This window comes from Apium graveolens, chromosome 9 (assembly GCF_009905375.1).
Source record: "Apium graveolens cultivar Ventura chromosome 9, ASM990537v1, whole genome shotgun sequence".
Classification (NCBI taxonomy): Eukaryota; Viridiplantae; Streptophyta; class Magnoliopsida; order Apiales; family Apiaceae; genus Apium; species Apium graveolens.
The window spans coordinates 102940132-102961872 of NC_133655.1; the positions used below are offsets into that span (position 1 = coordinate 102940132).

At 39.0% G+C, this 21741-nt stretch overlaps 1 non-coding gene across 1 annotated transcript; it reads left to right on the forward strand.

The window, feature by feature from the left end:
* The first annotated feature begins 7477 nt into the window (after window positions 1–7477).
* On the forward strand, window positions 7478–7584 carry LOC141687840 (small nucleolar RNA R71). Its single transcript, XR_012561320.1, has one exon. It is a non-coding gene; the product is annotated as a small nucleolar RNA R71 (small nucleolar RNA).
* The last annotated feature ends 14157 nt before the right edge of the window (window positions 7585–21741 follow it).

The following is a 21741-nucleotide window of genomic DNA, read 5'->3' on the forward strand; positions in this document are numbered from 1 at the left end:
CTATATGAAAATGCAACGATCCCCCTTACTACAATTAACCAACCAAATTGCCACGTCTCAACGAATTCAGTTAGACACTAAAGATCAATAAACTCATGCAAACGGACATACCGCCAGAAACGTGGTGTGTGCAAATGCTTAACAGATATGCTTTGGAACTAGACCTATTACTATGACTAGACTATCCTCAAGACAATTCTACGATTATACAAAGAATAAAAATTCTAGGCACAAAGTGATATACAACACTACAAGAACTCTGGAGCTTACTACGGAATCGTGCTTTTTATTTACAACTCAAATGCTTATTTGACCGTGCAATGAGTGAGGTCCACAAAAGACTTATATAATGGTATCCATGTAACGAGCGTTAGGTTAGCGGATCCCAGACTCTAAAAGCCTTAGGTCACTAGGCACAAAGTCCCCTAAGAACTTAATAACTCGAATACCAAAGAGCCCACTCTTGATCAATTATGCAATTTTTTTTTTTAATAACTCTGAGCAAGTGCGTTTCGCTCCATCTTGCTCAACCCTAGACTACTCGCATAACATGTGAGCCGGCTACTAGCCATTTGACGCCTAGCCACAACTAGCAACAAATTCCATTTTTACTCCATTTTTTTTTCTTTTTCATGCCTTTACCACTAAGAACCTATTATCAAATTCTAAGCATAATAAATAGATTATCCTCGAAAATAATCAGATCATAACAACAATCTAGTCCTTAAGCATTCTCTAAGACTTAGTGACAATACAAGTGCTTCTAGCATGCATATCAACCTACACAACTTAATATCACTTTAATGCTATCACTACACTCGCATCAATATCACAATTCAGTTGATAAATCATTGCAAAAGGGATCATGGTATATGCATGAGCTATATGATATGACAAACAAATAAAGCTATATATATAAAAAAAAAACTATATGGCAAAAATTATGCAACTATATGAACTAACTATCATGAATATGCAGCTATATGACACACACAAAATATTCCTTAACTACCACCCCCAAACTTAAAATCTTCACTGTCCCCAGTGAAGGTAGTAGAAAGGAACACAGGGTATACCTACTCGGAGTCATCATCATCATCACCCTCAGTGGGTGGAGTATCAGGCGGTGGGTATGCAGAGTCCTCACCAAAAACTGGCCACTGGATATCAGCTCCAAGGCCTCGAAAAGCAGTCCCTAACGCAAGGGTGAGCTCTTGAGCAAACCTGCTCTGCGTCTCATACATGGCATCCATCCGCCGTGAAAGCCTCCTATACTGGGCATCACCCATCCCAGCACCCTCCTGAGCTCTCGAAGAACTAGCCTCACCACGCCCTGGCCTGGCCATAGTAGCACCTCGTGCTGGACGCCCTCCTGGAAGACGATAACCCAGCCCATGCTCCTCAGGCTCACCACCGGTCCACTCCTGCATCCCATTCAGAGTGCCAGAATCTATCGGAGCTGCTGGCAACTGCAACTGCTCATGAGCCGGCCAGTTCACTCCTACTGCTCGGCATAGCTTTGTAACCGTGGATGCATAAGGGATATTCATATGCTTTGCTCCCCTCAAAAACTTCAGAATTCCTTGGTAGATAAACTCACCAAGGTCCACATAGTATTCCTCATTCAGAATTCCCCACAACAACTGTGCTCTCTCAACTGTGACCTCGTGTGCATGTGAAGAAGGCAAAATATTAGCACATATAAATGCATTCCATGCACGGGCATACCTGTTCATGGCGATCGCCGGAAAGTGACGATACTCATTATTGGCTGGACTGCGGTTCCAAACTGTGCCCGGTCGACAGAGAGTCGCACAAATCAAATCCAAGTCAAAATCCTCAGCAGTCTTTTCATTCCAGTTCTCCTCCTCGGGCTTCCTCTCTCGCTGTCCAATCACACGGCGAATCGCCGCAGGATGATAATCAACCGTCAGCCCACGAACTACAGAAAACCCATTCTTTTCAGCCTTCGCATTCGCGTAGAACTCGTGAACAACACTCACCGGTACTGCTTCGGATGACTCACAAAAAGCTATCCACCCCTTCTCTGTAATCATGGGCAACAACTCACCATCCCTCCCTGATGGTAAAAACCCCCTTTCCTTCAGAATCGGCTTCCCCAACAGCCTAGTGTACTCCTCCTCCGCAGCGCTGTCAGTTAACCGAGGCCTCGCAGCAGTACCCCTTGATGAATCAGCAGTAGGAACTGTGCTGCTGCTGTCAATAGTGCGTGCTCTCTTGGGTGCCATTGATTTGTGAAGAAAAGTGTGTAAGACTGATTTTTTGATGTTTATGAGAGGGTTTAAGTGTAGGAAGTTGTGGGAGATATGTAGGATAGGTGTATGTATATATAGGGTGTGGAGTAGGTTAAATTAGATTAGGAGTGGGGTTGAGGGATAAAATCATGGGGTAATGGGAAAAGAATTCATGGGTTTATGGGCTGTGATGGGTTTTTTTGTGTGTTTTTTTTTTTTCTGAACTGTAAATTTTTTTTCTGGAACTCGACCCCTGCGCGGCCGCTCAGCATTTCTGCGCGGGCGCGCAGCAAGCTGCGCGGCCGCTCAACATAGCTGCGCGGGCGCAGAGGGTCTCTGGAAAAAAAAATTTTCAGCCCCTGTTTTCTGATTTTTTTGTGTTTTTGGATAGGTTATTAACTTCTAAGGGTTCCTGTAACAACAATTCATGGGTTGCCTCCCACGCAGCGCTTCTTTTTCGTCATTAGCTTGACATTCTGTACCTTTCTCACGTAGTCAACAACATGGCACTAACCACCTCTCGGTTTGCCATGTCCCCATAGTAGTGCTTCAACCGCTGACCGTTAACCTTGAATGCTTGGTCCGAATCATTCTCAAAAATTTCCACCGCTCCATGTGGAAACACAGTTTTGACAATAAAAGGTCCAGACCATCTTGATTTCAACTTCCCAGGAAAAAGTCGGAGCCGAGAGTTGAATAACAGAACTTGTTGCCCTGGCACAAATAACTTAGGATGTAGCTTCCTATCGTGCCACCTCTTCACCTTTTCCTTATACATTTTGTTATTCTCGTACGCTTGAAGTCGAAATTCATCAAGTTCATTAAGCTGAAGCATCCTTTTCTTACCAGCTGCATCTAAATCCAGGTTCAATTTCTTCAATGCCCAGTAGGCCTTATGCTCAAGCTCCACCGGTAGATGACATCCCTTACCGTACACCAACTGAAACGGTGACATCCCAAGTGGAGTTTTGTATGCTGTTCTGTAAGCCCAAACAGCTTCATCGAGCTTTAAAGACCAATCCTTCCTTGACGGACAAACAACCTTCTCTAGAATGCGCTTTATCTCTCTGTTAGACACTTCCGCTTGACCATTTGTTTGTGGATGATAGGCAGTAGCTACTCGATGATTCACATTATAACGCTGCATCATAGAAGTGAACTTACGGTTGCAAAAATGCGATCCTTCATCACTTATGATTACCCGAGGTGTTCCAAACCTTGTGAAAATTTGCTTATGAAGAAAATTTAGCACTGCCTTTGCATCATTTGTCGGTAAAGCTTTAACTTTGACCCATTTTGAGACATAATCGACTGCCAGCAAGATGTACTGATTATTGCAAGACGAGATAAAAGGCCCCATGAAATTGATTCCCCATACATCAAAGACCTCGACTTCAAGCATCACATTTAATGGCATCTCATCCTTCCTTGACAAATTTCCCACTCTTTGGCAACGATCACACCTTAAAACAAACTGATGAGCATCCTTGAACAAGGTAGGCCAGAAAAAACCTGCTTGCAGAATACGAGCTGTCGTCTTCTCACCTCCATAGTGTCCACCATAAACCGTGGAATGGCAGTCTCGTAATATCCCCTTCGTCTCACAGAACGGGATACATCTCCTGATGATCTGGTCAGCTCCCTGTCTAAACAAATATGGTTCATCCCACATATACCACTTCACCTCATGCAGAAACTTCTTCTTTTGCGCGGATGTCAAATTAGGAGGCATTATATTGCTGACAAGATAGTTTACAATATCTGCAAACCATGGTTCTTCCTCCTGAATTGCAAACAACTGCTCATCCGGAAAAGATTCATTGATTAACGTTCTATCTTGTGAAGTAGAATCGGGATTCTCCAACCTAGAGAGATGGTCAGCTACTTGATTCTCAGTACCTTTTCTATCTTTGATCTCTAACTCAAATTCTTGAAGTAAAAGCACCCAACGAATGAGTCTCGGCTTCGAATCCTTCTTAGAAACCAGATAGCGAATAGCTGCATGATCAGTGAATACTGTCACTTTCGTACCAAGCAGATAAGATCGAAATTTCTCAAAGCCAAAGACTATAGCCAAAAGCTCCTTCTCAGTAGTGGTGTAGTTCAATTGGGCCCCATTTAAAGTTTTACTCGCATAGTAGACCACATGGAAGAGATTTTTTTTGCGCTGTCCCAGAACTGCACCTACCGCATAATCACTCGCATCACACATCATCTCAAACGGTTCTGTCCAATCTGGTGCTGTAATAACTGGTGCCGTGATCAAACTCTCCTTGAGAGTTTCGAATGCTGCTAAACATTCATCATCAAATTTGAAAGGCTCATCTTTCTCAAGTAAATTGCACAACGGCTTAGATATCTTTGAAAAGTCCTTGATGAATCGCCAATAAAAACCCGCATGACCGAGAAAACTACGGATTCCTTTCACCGAATTAGGTGGGGGAAGATTTTCAATGACTCCCACCTTGGCCTTGTCCACCTCCAGACCTTTGCTAGAGACCTTATGCCCAAGGATAATGCCTTCACGCACCATAAAATGACATTTCTCCCAATTAAGCACCAAATTAGTTTCCACGCATCTTTTGAGTACGGCGCGCAGATTATTCAAGCATTCATCATATGAGTGTCCAAAAACGGAGAAGTCATCCATGAACACTTCGACGTTATTTCCAATCATGTCAGAGAATATAGCCATCATACATCTCTGAAAGGTGGTCGGGGCGCCACATAACCCAAACGAAACTCTATGAAAAGCAAATGTGCCAAATGGACAAGTGAAGGTAGTCTTTTCCTGATCCTCTGGTGCAATACAAATCTGATTATACCCGGAATAACCATCCAGAAGACAAAAATACTCATGTCCCGCCAATCTGTCAAGCATTTGATCAATGAATGGGAGAGGGAAGTGATCCTTTCTTGTGGCTTTGTTCAATTTCCTATAATTCATGCATACTCTCCATCCTGTAACTGTTCGAGTAGGGATGAGCTCATTCTTTTCATTTGCGACCACAGTGATACCTCCTTTCTTAGGAACACATTGTACAGGGCTCACCCACGAGCTGTCAGAAATAGGATAAATAATGCCTGCATCTAGCCATTTCAGAATTTCTTTCTTCACCACCTCCTTCATGATGGGATTCAGTCTTCGTTGCTGTTCCACAGTTGGCTTACTTCCTTCCTCTAGCAGAATTTTATGCATACAATATGAAGGACTTATCCCCTTGATGTCTGCTATGGTCCATCCTATAGCCGATTTGAATTCTCTCAAAATCCTTAAGAGCTTATCTTCCTCACTACCTGAAAGGTCAGCTGAAATAATAACAGGTAACGTAGATGAATCACCTAAAAAAGCATACCTCAAGTGTTCAGGTAATGGTTTAAGCTCCAAGGTAGGTGCTTCCTCTATTGATGGTTTGAGCTTCCCTTCAGCATTCTTAAGGTCAGAAGTACCAAGAGATTCAAATGGTATGTCGAGCTTTCGCTTCCATGGAGAAGCGTTCAGATATTGTAATTGCTCGTTGCTATCTTCATCATCGCTGTCAAATTCCCCCACTAAGGCCTTTTCCAATGCATCAGACATTAGCATGTGATCGAGTTCCGACGTAACCGCAGAATCAATCACATCTACTTTTAAGCACTCCTCATCTTCTGTAGGGAATTTCATTGCCTTGAATACGTTGAAGGTCACATCCTGATCTTGGACCCGCATAGTAAGTTCCCCTTTTTGCACATCTATCAAGGTACGGCCAGTAGCCAAGAAAGGCCTCCCCAAGATTATGGGAATCTTCTTATCTTCCTCAAAATCCAGAATAACAAAATCTGTAGGAAAGAAGAGCTTATCCACCTTGACGAGCACATCCTCAACTATGCCCCTTGGGTAAGTAATGGAACGGTCCGCCAATTGTAGCGACATGTATGTGGGTTTTGGATCAGGCAGATCCAGCTTTTTAAAGATCGACAAGGGCATCAGATTAATGCTTGCTCCCAAATCACAAAAGCACTTGTCAAAAGTTAGATTGCCAATGGTGCAAGGAATGGTGAAGCTTCCTGGATCTTTCAGTTTTGGTGGTAACTTTTGCTGCAGAACAGCGCTGCATTCTTCCGTGAGAGCAACGGTTTCAAGGTCATCCAGTTTCACCTTCCTTGAAAGAATAGTCTTCATAAACTTCGCATAACTAGGCATTTGTTCCAGAGCCTCAGCGAAAGGTATATTGATGTGAAGTTTCTTGAACACCTCCAGAAACTTCCCGAACTGTCTATCCAGCTTTTGTTGCTGCAATCTCTTAGGAAAAGGTGGTGGAGGATAGAGCTGTTTCTCCCCTGTATTAGCCTCAGGCAGAGTGTGTTCAACAGTAGTCTTCCTTGGTTCCGCCGTTTTCTCCCTTTGCTTAGATTCTTCATCTCTAACTTCAGCTTCGACTTCTTTTGCCTTTTCAGCATCAGCTACTTTTCCAGACCTTAAGGTAATAGCCTTGACTTGCTCTTTAGCTTCCTTCCTGCCTGGTACTTCCGTGTCACTGGGAAGAGTGCCAGGTTGACGATTGAGCACTGCATTGGCTAATTGACCGATTTGATTTTCCAAGGTCTTGATAGAAACCGCCTGACTCTTACATAACAGCTTAAGTTCCTCAAAATCAGCACTAGTAGGTGCTGCTGCACTTCCCTGTTGAGGATATGATTGTCTTGTAGCATACTGCTGTGGTTGCTGGAATCCAGGTGGGTTAAACTGTTTACTCACTCCTTGCTGATATGGTGGCTGAATAGCATTCTGATTATTCCCCCAGCTGAAATTTGGATGATTTCTGTTGTTAGGATGATAGGTCGATGGCACAGGCTGCTGTTGTCGCTGATAATTATTCATATACTGAACAGATTCGTTGACAAGAGAACACTGATCCGTAGCATGAGAACCTGCACAAAGCTCACAAACCATAGCTATTTGATTAACTCCATACGTAGCCAAAGAATCAACCTTCATTTATAGCGCTTGGAGCTGGGCTGCAATAGCGGTGGCTGCATCAACTTCCAGAATACCTGCTACCTTGCCTGACGTCATCCTCTGAGTTGGGTTTTGATGCTCATTTGCAGCCATCGTCTCGATAAGATTATACGCCTCAGTATAGCTTTTAGCCCATAAGGCGCCTCCAGCTGCTGCATCGAGCATGGGCCGAGATTGGGCCCCCAAACCATTATAAAAACCAGTGATTACCATCCAATCCGGCATTCCATGATGTGGACATTTTCTCAACATTTCCTTGTAGCGTTCCCAAGCCTCGCACATAGATTCTGTAGGTTGCTGCGCAAACTGAGTAAGAGCACTCCTCATAGCAGCAGCCTTTGCCATTGGATAAAACTTTACCAGAAACTTTTGCGCAAGATCTTGCCACGTAGTGATGGACCCAGCTGGTTCAGAATGTAACCAGTCTTTAGCCTTATCCCTCACTGAGAATGGGAAAAGCCTCAACTTGATAGCCTCATCAGTCACGCCATTATACTTAAAAGTGCTGCAGATCTCAACAAAATTCCTTATGTGCATGTTGGGGTCTTCAGTTGCCGCTCCTCCAAAAGAAACAGAATTCTGCACCATCTAAATAGTGCCCGGCTTGATTTCAAAGGTGTTAGCTTGAATAGCCGGATGAAGGATGCTTGACTGAATGTCATCAATTTTAGGCCGAGAAAAATCCATAAGAGCTGGATCAACTTGAACAATACGATCTCCCATGTTTACTGGTTCTTTCTGCTCAGTTCCTGAATCCGAATCCTCAAAATCTAACTTCTCCGGTGTATCAAGAACTTCGTCTTTCTCCTCAGCTGTATCTAAGGTCCTCTTGCGAGCACGAGAACGAGTTTGCATAAACGTTTGCTAAAGTACCTGAAACACAACCGAAAAGAGTAATTAACTACTACGTCCTAATCACTGAGTCTTAATGACCAATGATGGTAAGTACATAAACTAAACAAATACGCCGAGTCCCTGGCAGCGGCGCCAAAAACTTGTTAGGGCGAAATCACGCACTAATATTCACGCAAGTATACGCGTTCGCAAGTAATATAGAATACTTTCTAGTTCGTTCCCTCAGAGACTCAGACTAAGTTATTGTCTAATTTAACTCACTCACCAATGTATGACTACTTCTCAATGTTAAGATAATAACACTTAAAATTGTTAATTAAATATTAACTATAATTAACTAATTAATTAACCACTTAACTAACACTTCAATTTATCAATAATAAAACACTCATGAGATCACAACTTCATTATTACTTCCTTCTATAGCCATTGTTATTACCTTTAGCATGTGACAGTGATGATATTAATCGAATAACACGAAACTGATAAAAGCCAACTTTCATTGTACTAATACCATTCTACCAAGCATCCACAATTAAGATAGAAGTTGAATAGTCATCAATTATGTTGAGTTCCTATATGTCTACAGAAATTGACAACACAACGATTTAAGCACAAGTTATTCCTTTTTGATTACATAGGGCAAATAAAACTGTTAGAGTTACCCACTAATCATGCACAACGTACATGAACCTATGCTAGCATGGCAAGTTCTAAATCTCAAGATCCACCGTCGCTTCACAAGAGATTAACACCCTATCTTATATGTTCGCGACGCACATAAGACGAATACGCACAACCAATACTAGATATCATGCAATCATCACATACTAAAGTATTAAACAATTAACTAAAAAATTCCATAATAAATCCGTTGCAACCCCATGATCACGATTAGCCCATAATAGAACTTATCGCCATCATGGGTTCATATGAAATCATGATAAAAAACACAAGAAAATAACAACTAAACTAATTATATTAAAACAGAGTATGTCACAAGAGTAAATAAGTCAAAGCAAGAAAACTAGCATCCAACGTTACAACGAAACAAGAATCACAAGAATATATGCTTCCTCTTCGCTGCTGTGTGCTAAATCGGTCTTCTTCCTTAACTCCTTCGCTTCTTGCAAAAACACAATCTAAAACATAATCTCCTCTTAATACTCTATGAAAAACGTCTCAAATCTACCTATATAATAGTCCCATAAAACTCAGATTACATAGAAGTTGGAAGCCAAACAGAAATAGAAGTCTAAAATAATTCAGCTTTTTCCCCGACCCTGCGCGGCCGCTCAGCATTTTTGCGCGGGCGCGCAAGGCTGCTGCGCGGCCGCTCAGCATTGCTGCGCGGGCGCGCAGGACCCTACTGGAAAATTTCCAGGTTTGCTCCGTTTCTTCGCCGTAATCTGCCCGTTCTTTTCCTCTCGCAATGGTGAACACATGCCAAGGCTTATTCTTGATGATTCCTTCTCCGAAATGCAACTAATACCCTGAAATGCATAAACACTAGAAAAACGCATCAAATACACAAAATACTTGATTTTAAGACACCAATTTAAGCCATTTTAAGACGTTCTAAATGGTATAAAATGCCACTTATCAGGAGCCAGGGTGAGACCCTGATGCAACAAAAGAGAGATAATGAGAGAAAGGCAGTTACAGGAGAAATAAGGGTGGATCCAGCCATTGCTAGTGAGTCAATGATTGTGGATGATGCTGAAAAGGGAAGACAATTTCAGCAACATTATAAAGCTGAAATTGATAACATTTCCTTGGATGCTGACACTTTTACTCATCATGTGTCAGCCTATCAATTGTTGGCTGCTCAGGGCAATGTGGAGGCAGAACAGACCTTGAATCTAGTACACACCTTAGAATCTCTTCAAAGAGATAAAGCTGCTGTCAATAGGATGCCTTATCAAGCTGGTGAGCCATCTGAAGAATTTGGAGTAAATTCTAATGATGATGACTCTGTTTCTTTGGATGGAAGTATGAACTTAGGGGGAGATGAAGGCCCAAGTTCTGTTTTAAATTTACCTGGATGGGCATGGACAAAGGAATTTACACCAGGACAATTTGATGTGTCTTTGGTCAAGCAAGTGATGGCTATTCAAAAGGCCCTTCAGGAAACTTCATATGCTGGTACCAAGGCTATTCTTCAAGCTCACCTAGACTCTCTACATCTCATGAAAATCCAGCACTTAAGACAGAATATGAGTGTGGATGAACTAAAAAGAGATATAGCTGACTTGAAGACATACAATTCTGAGAAGCTGGATTCAGTAATGCCATATGGTACCATGCAAGATCTATTACTAAGATTGAGGAGAGAATCAGATTCTGAAAAGAAGCTAGCCAAGTTGGAAAACAGAGTTCAAGTTATTGAGAATTCAGTGGCTATCCTTCTTCAAAATCAACAGACTCAGACAAATCTTCTCTTGCAACTGGCTAAAGCACAAGGCCTAACTCCTCAACTTGATGATAACAAAAAGGGGGAGAGAGAATCAAGTAAGGGGGAGAAAGGACCAACTGAGGGGGAGAAACTTCAAGTACAAATCAGCAAAGTAATTATACCTTCAATTACAGTCTCCAAGCAAATAGTTACAGATGGTATAGATCTAATTAAAGTAGCAGCAGCAAATTTGAAAGTTGCTGAAAAAGGAAAGTTGAGTTTGATAAACTGGAATAAGATTGATGAGGAGATACATAAAAAGTTTGAACTAGTCAAGGAGTCAGTTCAGTCAGCCATCCATCACTCTCATGTCAAGCCAATCAGTGTGAATGAGATGAGCATGAACTATCTGGAAAAAGGACAATCTTCCTGCATCAAGTCTACAAAGGCTGAAACAATTCTTAAACCAAGGGCAAATTATCCAAAATCATCTTGGAAGAACCCTATGGACACTGTGTATGAGACACCCAAGCCTGATGAAAAGAAGCTTTTGTCAAGATCTATTGTCTTCTATAAAGGTCCAGCTGATTCAGCTTCAAAAAGGAGAATTGCTAAGATATTCAGAAATGGAAAGGAAATTTGTGTGGTAGCTGGACATCCACAATTTGCTCAAGCAAAGAAAGAAGAAAAAGCCAGATTAAAGCAGGAAAAGAGGCAAGCTGCTCTAGATGCAAATAAGTCTAAACAAAAGAAAGAACGGATTGCTATCTTGGCCAAGCTACAGGCTGTAAACTCTTCTCAACAAATTCCCTCTCAACCATCTGAAGCTGTTGAATCAAAGAAGAAAATTGAAGAACAGAAGAAATCCCCAAAGAAGAAAGAATTGGCTAGAAGAACAAAAAGGAAACTGGATGTTGTTGACAAGGAATTGGAAGATCAATTTCCTAAGGAATCCACTCCAGCTACAACTCAAGCATCAAAGCCCTCTGTGGTATTTGAAGACATAAGGGTGGTGGATCCCTACAGGAACATACATGGTGAACCTATTGTGCCAAAGGATGAGCCAATAGAGTGGGATAAAATATCAATTCCTGACTTCAACTTACTAATCCTTATCAAGCCAAAAAGGACAAAGTCAAGGGCAGTCAAGAAAGTGAAGCTGTCACCTCTCAAATCCAAGTCAGCAGTTAAAGCTCAACCCAAGGTCAACAGGGGAGACTACTTGTACTTGTGTGATATCAAAGAATTTTCATATCTAAATCTTTATCTGGATGAATTGGATGAAGTAAGGGAAATTGATGCATACAGAAACCTACCTGAAAGGTTGGTGTTCAAGTACAAAGGAGGAAGGGAGATTCAGTGGCCACTTCACAGGATTCTTCAAGAAAGCCAAGCTGTGCTGATTAAAGTCTATTCATCCTTCAAGAAAAACTTTGGGTTCAATGTAACTGCAAGAAGACTAGTATTGAAGAAGATTGAAGAGCTGAGGAGTGTTAGAGCTAAAGATGCACTCCCAAAGACTCTAATCATCCCATACACAGGGAGAAGAGTGCATCTAAGGCCCTACTGGCTGATGGAATTCATGGATGACAAGGGTGTAAGAAGATTCTTTAGATTAGAAGACCAATTGAGTATCTCTAGCAATGAGACTCTCTTGGAAATGCAAGAAAAGCTAGATCTCTCAGAATCTGATGAACTAGAATTCCACAGGCAGCTCCAGAATCAAATTGAAGAAAATAACAGAAAGCTTGGAAGAAGATCCAGACCTTCAAGGAACTAGAAAAATCTGCTCAGGATAGAGGAGCATCTTGAATTGACTGTGAGCCAAACCTTGTTCATTTTAATTAATTGAAGCACTTTCAGTTTTATCTACTTATCTTTTAAGATATATGTTCATGATGTTTTGTTATCATCAAGTATCTCTTAATTTTTGGCTACAATTCCCGTAGACATAAATTGGGGGAGATTGTTGTGCATATGTTGTGTACTTGATGATTTCATAAACAAAACATCTAAGTAGATTTTACTTAGTGAAATTATGTAGCACTCGACGGATAAGAATTATAGTCCCGACTGATAATTCATTATAGTCCCGACGGATGATTAACTTATTATCCATCAAGTGAGTAGCTTATGTAATAATAAGTTTGTAGCACAGTTATGTATGCACCTTTGTATAGAATCTGTAGTAGCATATAAGTCATGTTGAATTTAACTAGATATGCAGAATAGGTTGATTAATTGTACATAAATGATGTCTTGTAAGTCTGCATAAGTGATATAGAGTCAAGTGCCAAAATAGCTACCGACAGATGATTAACAAAGCCATCGACGGATGATCAAATGACTATCAATGGATGTTTAATATAGCAATCGACGGATGATCAATTAAATCATCAACGGATGTTCTGAAAGTCGATGGATGATCATATGAAGAATTCAAACAGCAGTTGAACAGTGAAAGCTGACACACAGCCGTCGAGATGTATACAAACACACTGTGGAAGCCCATTAACTGGGTAGTAGAGGACGAAAAGCAGCAAAGCTTAAGACTGTTAGATTTTATATTTGTTCAGTCTTTTTGACTTTGTAATCTTCGTATTATATAAACCAAGAGAGTAGCAAATAGAAAAATAACTAAGATAGCTGAGAAACATAAAAATAGAGAAATCTTTGTAAGCAGAATCATTAGCATTTCCTGTATTCTCAGTAGTTCCATTTGTAAGCAGCTGTGAGCATTTCTGTACATAGAGTCCTCTCGATATATTATATATATCTCTGGTGGAATTATTTAAATCCACCAGAAAGTTTTTAAAGACTCTTGTTTTTAATTACTTATGTTTTGATTCAATTAAGTTTACATTCCGCATTGTGTTAATCATAACAAATATATCTATAATCGAGTTGAACATTTTTATTTCAAGAAAAAGGTCCAAGAATTCCATTCAACCCCCCTTCTGTAATTCTTGCTATATTGTTAAGGGACTAACAAGGAGCGCTACAAGGAGATGCTTAGGAAGTGTCCTCATCATGGAATACCTAAATTGATGGTGATAAATTGCTTTTATAATGGTTTGGGAACACAGTCAAGACCTATGCTCGATGCAGCATCAGGTGGAGCTTTATGGGCTAAGAGCTATGAGGAAGCTTATGAGCTAATTGAGATGATGGCCGCTAATGAATATCAGAATCCAACTCAGAGACTACCACAAGGCAAGGTAGCAGGAATTCTAGAGGTGGATACAGCTATGTCTATAGCTGCTCAGCTAAAGGAGTTAACTATGAAAATGGATTCTCTGGCTAATATGGTGTTCATCAGATAACTAGTGTTTGTGAGCTTTGTGCAGGTTCGCATGCGATGGAGCAATATGATATATCTAGTGAATCAGCTCAGTTTGAGAGCAACTTTCAGAGGTCGGAGCAACCAGTTCCTGGCACTTATCATCCTAACAACCGCAACCATCCTAACTTCAGCTGAACAATAATCAGGGTGGTATGCAATAGCCTTACCAACAGTTTGGAAATAAGCCTTTTAATCATCATGGTTTTCAAATTATTATTATTATAATAATAATAAGATTTCCCTTTCGAGTCTCTTGGATTACCAGAGCTTAAAAATTTTCAGGAGCGCCTTAAACCATCTATTGAGGAAGCTCCCATATTGAACTAAAACCACTGCCTGATCACTTGAGATATGCGTTTTTAGGTGATGCATCAACTTTGCTTGTTATTATCACATCTGACCTTTCAGGTAGTGATGAAGACAAGCTCTTGAGAATTCTGAGAGAGTTAAAATCGGCAATCAGATGGACTATAACATATATTTAGGGAATCAGCTCTTCTTATTGCATGCATAAAATTCTGCTTGAGGAAGTAAGTAAACCAACCGTTGAGAAACAGAGGAGACTCAATCTATCATGAAGGAGGTAGTGAAGAAAGAAATTCTTAAATGGATGGATACAAGGATTATATATCTTATTTCTGATAGTTCATGGGTGAGCCCAGTGTAGTGTGTGCCTAAGAAAGGAGGCATTACAGTTGTTGTTAATGAAAAGAATGAGCTCATTTCTACTCGAACAATTACAGGATGGAGAGTATGCATAGATTACCAGAAGTTGAATAAAGCCACAAGGAAGGATCACTTCCCTCTTCCATTCATTGATCAAATGCTTGACAGGTTGGCTGGCCATGAGTATTATTTTCTTCTGGATGGGTATTCGGGCTATAATCAGATTTGCATTACCCCAGAAGATCAAGAGAAGACCACTTTTACTTGTCCTTTTGGAACTTTTACTTTCCGTCGAGTTTCTTTCGGACTTTGTGGTGCACCTGCTACTTTTCAGAGATGCATGATGGCCATATTCTCAGACATGATTGGTACTAATATGGAGGTGTTCATGGATGACTTTTCTGTGTTCGGGACATCTTATTATGAGTGTTTGCATAATCTTGGCTTGGTGCTGAAAAGATGCGTTGAGACCAATATGGTGCTCAACTGGGAAAAATGTCACTTCATGGTGCAACAGGCTAGCATTCTTGGGCACAAGGTATCTAGCAAAGGTCTTAAAGTGGATAAGTCCAAGGTGGGGGTTATTGATAATCTTCGTTCACCAATTTTGGTTAAAGGAATCCGCAGTTTCTTGGTCATGCGGGTTTTTACCGGTGATTCATCACAGACTTCTTCAAAATCTCTAAACCCTTGTGCAATCTGTTGGAGAAGGATGTTCCCTTCAAATTTGATGAAGAATGTTTGGATCCTTTCGAGAGTTTGAAAAAGAGTTTGACTATAACACTTGTTATTACTGCACCTAATTGGAATGAACCCTTCGAGATGATGTGTGATGCTAGTAATTTTACAGTTGGAGTTGTTCTTGGCCAGAGAAAGAAAAACATTTTTTATGTGGTTTACTATGCTAGTAAAACCCTTAATGGTTCGCAGCTGAATTACACTACTATACAGAAGGAGCTTTTGGCAATTGTCTACGGTTTCGAGAAATTTCGATCTTATTTGCTAGGGACAAAAGTGACGGTTTATATTGATCATGCTGCTATTCGATATCTGGTCTCGAAGAAAGATTCAAAACCTCGATTGATTCGATGGATTCTCTTGTTACAGGAATTTGAGCTGGAAATCAAAGACATGAAAGGTACAGAAAATCAGGTAGCGGATCATCTCTCACATTTGGAAGATCAAGGAAAAGCTTGACAAGATAAGACGTTGATCAGTGAATCTTTTCCAGATGATCAACTTTTTCGGGTGCAAGAAGAAGAACCATGGTTTGCAGATATTGTGAACTATCTTGTGAGTAATGTTATTCCCCCAAAACTCTCTTATGCTCAAAGGAAGAAGTTTTTAAATGAGGTGAAGTGGTATCGATGGGATGAGCCATTCTTGTTTAGATAGGGGCATATCAGATTATCAGGAGGTGTATTTCGTATAGTGGGATGGGGGGTATCTTGCGAGACTGTCATTCTACTATGTATGGTGGCCACTATGGTGGAGAGAAGACAGCTGTTCGTATCCTTTAAGCGGGATTTTTATGGCCTACTTTGTTTAAAGATGCTCATCTGTTCGTGTTGAGATGTGATCGCTACCAACGAGTTGGAAATATGTCCAAGAGAGATGAGATGCCTCTCAATGTACTTCTCGAAGTTGAGATTTTCGATGTTTGGGGAATCGACTTCATGGGGCCATTTGTCTCGTCATGCAATAATCAATATATTCGTTTGGCGGTGGATTATGTGCCTAAATGGGTTGTGGTTAAAGATTTTCCAACCAACAATGCTAAGGTGGTGATCAATTTTCTTTATAAGTAGATATTCACACATTTTGTTACTCCAAGGGTCATTCAGTGATGAGGGTTCACATTTCTGTAATCACAAATTTACCGCATTAATGGAAAGATATCATGTGAATCATCGGGTGGCCACAGCTTATCATCCTCAAACTAATGGGTAAGATGAAGTCTCTAATCGAGAGATCAAGCAAATCTTGGAGAAGGTTTTGAGTCCGTCAAGGAACGATTGGTCTTTAAAGCTAGATAAAGCTGTTTGGGCCTATAGAACAACATTCAAGACTCCTCTAGGCATGTCTCATTTCCAGTTGGTATATGGTAAGGCGTGTCGTTTGCCTACGGTGTGGCGCCCTCCAAACCCGGGTCAGAAGTTTGGGGTCCACACATATACCATATTTATAACCTGCTTATAACAATAATAAAGATAATAATATGCAGTGACCCTACTTAGCAACTACCACGGACCGCAACAGGTTAAAGTATGTACACAAGCCACACACACACACTTATATTACAAACGCCCAAATCCCAACTATTCAAACTTACAACTGAATATTAAACATCATTACAAACTTTACAAACTTAAACTAGCTTAAAAGCTGTCAGCTAGCTTAACTCGATCAACCTGAACCCCTAGCTCTCGCACTGGATTGAGGATCCTCGCTACCAATAGGCTCCTTCTTAACTGGAAAAGAACATAAACAACATCGCACAAATGAGCTAACTAGCTCAGCAAGTCACATTCACAAGACTGAGAATAATGATCAAGTGAAATAAGTTAAGGTATCGAGTGAACAATGAATGATAATTTATTGGATATTATATTTTCATTTTAAAAACCAAGGTTAGGCTGCTGATCAGTCACGCACTAACCCCGAGCAAGGCACACAGCTCTGCTCTAATTAATGGATCCAAGGCACACATTGGGCTAACTTGACCACCAATCTGGTCTGACCACGAACAGAATAAATAATGTAAAGTAATAAACAGAATCATAAACAATATTGGATTTCCAATTATGAGATGGTTTCAATCTTCACAAGGAAATAATATGGCAATTTCAAATAATGGCTATCAGGTGGTGAAAGAATTGGATAATAAAAGAATCAAAGTTTCAAGGTTATAAGGATTTGGTCTTTCAAAGCATAAGGTACAATGGTTTGAATATATAAGCAATCTTGATTCAGTGTTCGGTATTTAGTTTGTTTGTATTTGTGGAGTAGTATCGTATATTTGTGGTTCGTATTCGGGGATTCAATAATCAATGGTTCAGAAATAATAAGGTTTACGTCTCAAAGATCAATAACTGGAATCAAGGTTTAGGGTTCAGTGCCTCAAAACACTTGCAATATAAAACAGAACTATCAACTATTCATAATATATATCTCGAGAAAGTTCAGAACACTTGCCTGATATTAGACCCCTATACTTTACTAACTCCCAATCACAATCTCTTACTCCTCGACTACTTGCTTTCCTTTCCTACGCCTGGCCTCTTCTGTTCATATATCATAAGTATCTATCAATACTCAACTCATATGTTTCTATTCGATATAAGCTTCTATCTACCCTTCGTTTTACCCAAATCCGATTTACGGATTAAAAGATACAATCAAAACAGTCATATAACATACACATACGCATTTAACACATTATTCCATGCACATATAACACATAACACGTACGTTATTTGATGGGAAATACTTTTCAAAGAAGGTTTGATGATAAAAGGATTTTTAAGATATTTACTATGAATTTTAAAACATTTTTCAGAATTTAAACGGACCGTTGAAACCATTTTTGAAACAATAAACAGGGCTCGGTTGGCCGAATTTGGCTTGAAAATAATTTTATAATAATTATAGAGCCTTGAAAATAATTTAGAATAATATTTTAAAGCTCGAACCTATTTTTCAAAATTTTTAAATCAATAATAAATAATTAAATCTAATTAAATAATTAATTAAATCAATTAATCAATTAATTTTCGAATTAATTGACCAATTAACTAATTAATTATTAACTAAAATTAATTAACTAATTAATTCAGATTTATTTTTGAAGTAGAAAAAATTTCTGGAATTAAAATAATAATTTTTGGAATTTTTAACAATTAAAAACGAATTTTTATAATTAAATTAAATAGAAAATATGATTTTTAAATAATTTATAAACATGAATCCTAAATTTGAAACTTCCGGAAACCTCAGGGACCTTACTGTTTCGTTTTCAATAATACAGGGACCAAACTGCAATTTTTACCACCCCTCGCCGGAAAACGATCGGGGTTTGCCGGAGAACTTGTCTTCGGCATCCTCACACACCACCACCTCCAGATCATATCTACAACTCACAAGGAACACAACCCAATAATTAATTCATCCTAATAACCCCAGAACTGGCCGGAAAATGGCCGAGAAGTTCGCCGGTTTCCGGTGAACTTGTTTGCTTCGATTTGAGCAAACCACGAATCATCAGTTGTTGTAATATACATGAATCGATTGTAAATTCAACAAGGAACACGATGCAATCAACAAAAACATCTAATAACCCCTAGAACAGAAACCCCTAAATTTCAATTAAGAACATTCGTACGGGTTATACACCCTAATTTTAAAATTTGAAAATTAAACTCAATTTTGAACATGTTATTGAACTCCAAATCAGTCATATAATATATCAAAATCATCAGGAAGAAAAGTTCTACAACATGCAATCATCAAATCATCCGAACAATCATCTGAACAAAAATTCATAATTTTAATCAAAATAATTCGAAAATAAATAAAAATATAGAAATTAAACCTTGATTTTCGCAATAAAACGAGTTTTGGAATCTGAAAGTACACTCCAAATCCTTCGTTTTGGTTACTCCAACTTTCCCAACCGATTTCAATAACACCTTGAAACTGTAGTTTGATTCTCATAAGGTTTTATGAAATTAGGGTTTTTCTCTGGAAAATTCTATAATTACTGTTTGCAAATGATTTTCGATACGAAATAAAATATGGTAAAGGCTATTTATATTTACAAAAAATTAGTATCCTGTTGGATCCTTTCGGATATAAAATAGTACGTTTATTTATAAAAACAGATCCAAACGGTAACGGTTTTCGAGATAATTATCCAAATTTGTACAATTTGTACTGCGGTCTTGGTCTCAGCGCCTGGTTACACGTATTACGAGGTGATAATTATAATAGTTTAATAAAAAGATCCTGTTTATCGAAAATACGAGTTTTATTAATTTACCGAAACGAATCTTGTATCAAAAATATTGCGTCAGGACCCGCACAGGCCAAACCGTATGCCGGATCGAAAAAGTCAAAACATGAAATGCTCTGAATATTGCAATTAGGTTAGAAAGAAGTTTTCGGAAGAGTTCGGGTTATAAAAACGTAAAAGCGGGTGAAGTCGGCTGGTTCCCGATTATATAAAATAGTTTATAAATACTCGGAAAAAGAATTTATAAAATTCATAAATTTCCTATAAGATCATAAATCAACATAAAAATAAATAGGGAGATATGACAATTATCTATATTTTATTTTGGACATATAAAATTAAAATACTCAATTTATATTATTTTTAAACACCCAAACACGTATACCACTTAACAAATAATTCATTGAATAAATACTGAATATGGATAATATTTATTTATTAGCAAAAATTATTATACGATATATCCCAGAGATTACATGCGGAGCTAGAACATAAATCATATTGGGCTTTGAAGAAGCTAAATCTTGACATGAAAGCTGCTGGAGAAAAGAGAATGCTCCAACTTAATGAACTCGACGAATTTCGTCTACAGGCTTATGAAAACAACAAGTTATACAAGGAGAAGGTCAAGAGATGGCATGATAGGTGGTTAGTGCATAAGAAATTTATGCCTGGTCAGCAAGTTCTATTATTCAACTCTCATCTCCAACTTTTTCCAGAAAAGCTTAAGTCACGGTTGACAGGTTCGTTCATTGTCAAAACTGTGCTTCCACATTTAGCTGTGGAAATTTTTGATAAGCATCCAGACCAAGTGTTCAAAGTAAATGGTCATAGGTTGAAGCATTATTATGGGGATACGGCGAACCGTGAGGTGGTGAGTGTCGTTCTTGCGATAACTTGATTTCGAAGTTTCACATCAAGCTAAAGATGTAAAAAAAAGCGCTTCGTCAGAAGCAACACATGCATTTGTTGTATTTTTGTTGAAGAAAAAAACAAAAAAAATAAAAAAAAATTGAAATTTTTCCAGAAGTTGGGCGCGACCGCGCTCTACACGCACTACACCATAAAATGCCTACTATAACACCAAAAAAACGTTGCATTAGGGGGTAAATATGTTGCTCTTGCCCCACTTTTAAGCTAAGGTAACATTTTCTTAAAGATAGGTTTTTCCATGTTGCCTTAGGGGTCTAAGGTAACATCTTTGGTGCCTAAGGCAACATCGTACTTTTAACTTGTTTATATGTTGCCTTAACATGCTAATGCAACAAAAAGAAAGATCAGATGTAACTTGTTTTTTATGTTACCTTAGAGTTCCAAAATGTTTTTAAAAAAGTGGGACCCACATTGAGGCCCACAAGGGGCCACTGTAACACTTTATAAAGCTATTGTAACACTTTTCCAAAAAAAAATTAAAAATTTCTATTAGAATATATACAATCCCGAAATACTAATTCATTACCACAATAATTCCATTTACACAAATCAAACATCCGCTCATCCAAAATCTAAGCAGGTTACCAACTGCTAAAGATTATAGACTTTAAAAAAGAAAGAATGTAAACTATATATAAAAAAATTAATAATACAAGCCACTGCTCTCGGACTTCTGCTTGGATTTGCTTCACTTTCTCCTCGACTTCAAGATCATGGCATGTCATAATTTGTCCAAGTACCCAAAGAAGCTTTCTCTTATTCTGCCATTAGAGGTTAGGTCAGTAACACCTGTTTTATGAACTTGTTGGGCTCCTGGAGTGAAATTATTAAGTACTGGAGTATTACATTCTATGAACTCTGCATAAAAACCAATCCCTGTGTTGTATAACAATGAGATTATTTATGCGGCTTCATGCATCTTAAAGTTTTCTGAATCAAACATTTACATTCAAACTATTGTGTTTGCTAATCTCACCGAAATTTCCAATATAAGACGGGTGCACATGCCACATTACTGAATGCACGCATACAACTATGTTCATACTATGAAGCACATACCTCTTTCTTTTCAGATGAGTGCGACGCGCCTTTCTTTCCCTTACCTTTTCTGCCGAGTTTGTCTTGCCTTTAATTCCCCTCTCTTCCTCAAGCAAGATCATACAGGTGTACTCAGAAATCACTGAGTTCTGCACGCTACTTTGGCTATCTAGAAGTTGAACATAAAAATATGCAATAAGAAAAAAAGAGCAGCTGATACAGAAATTGCAGATTATTAAACTGATT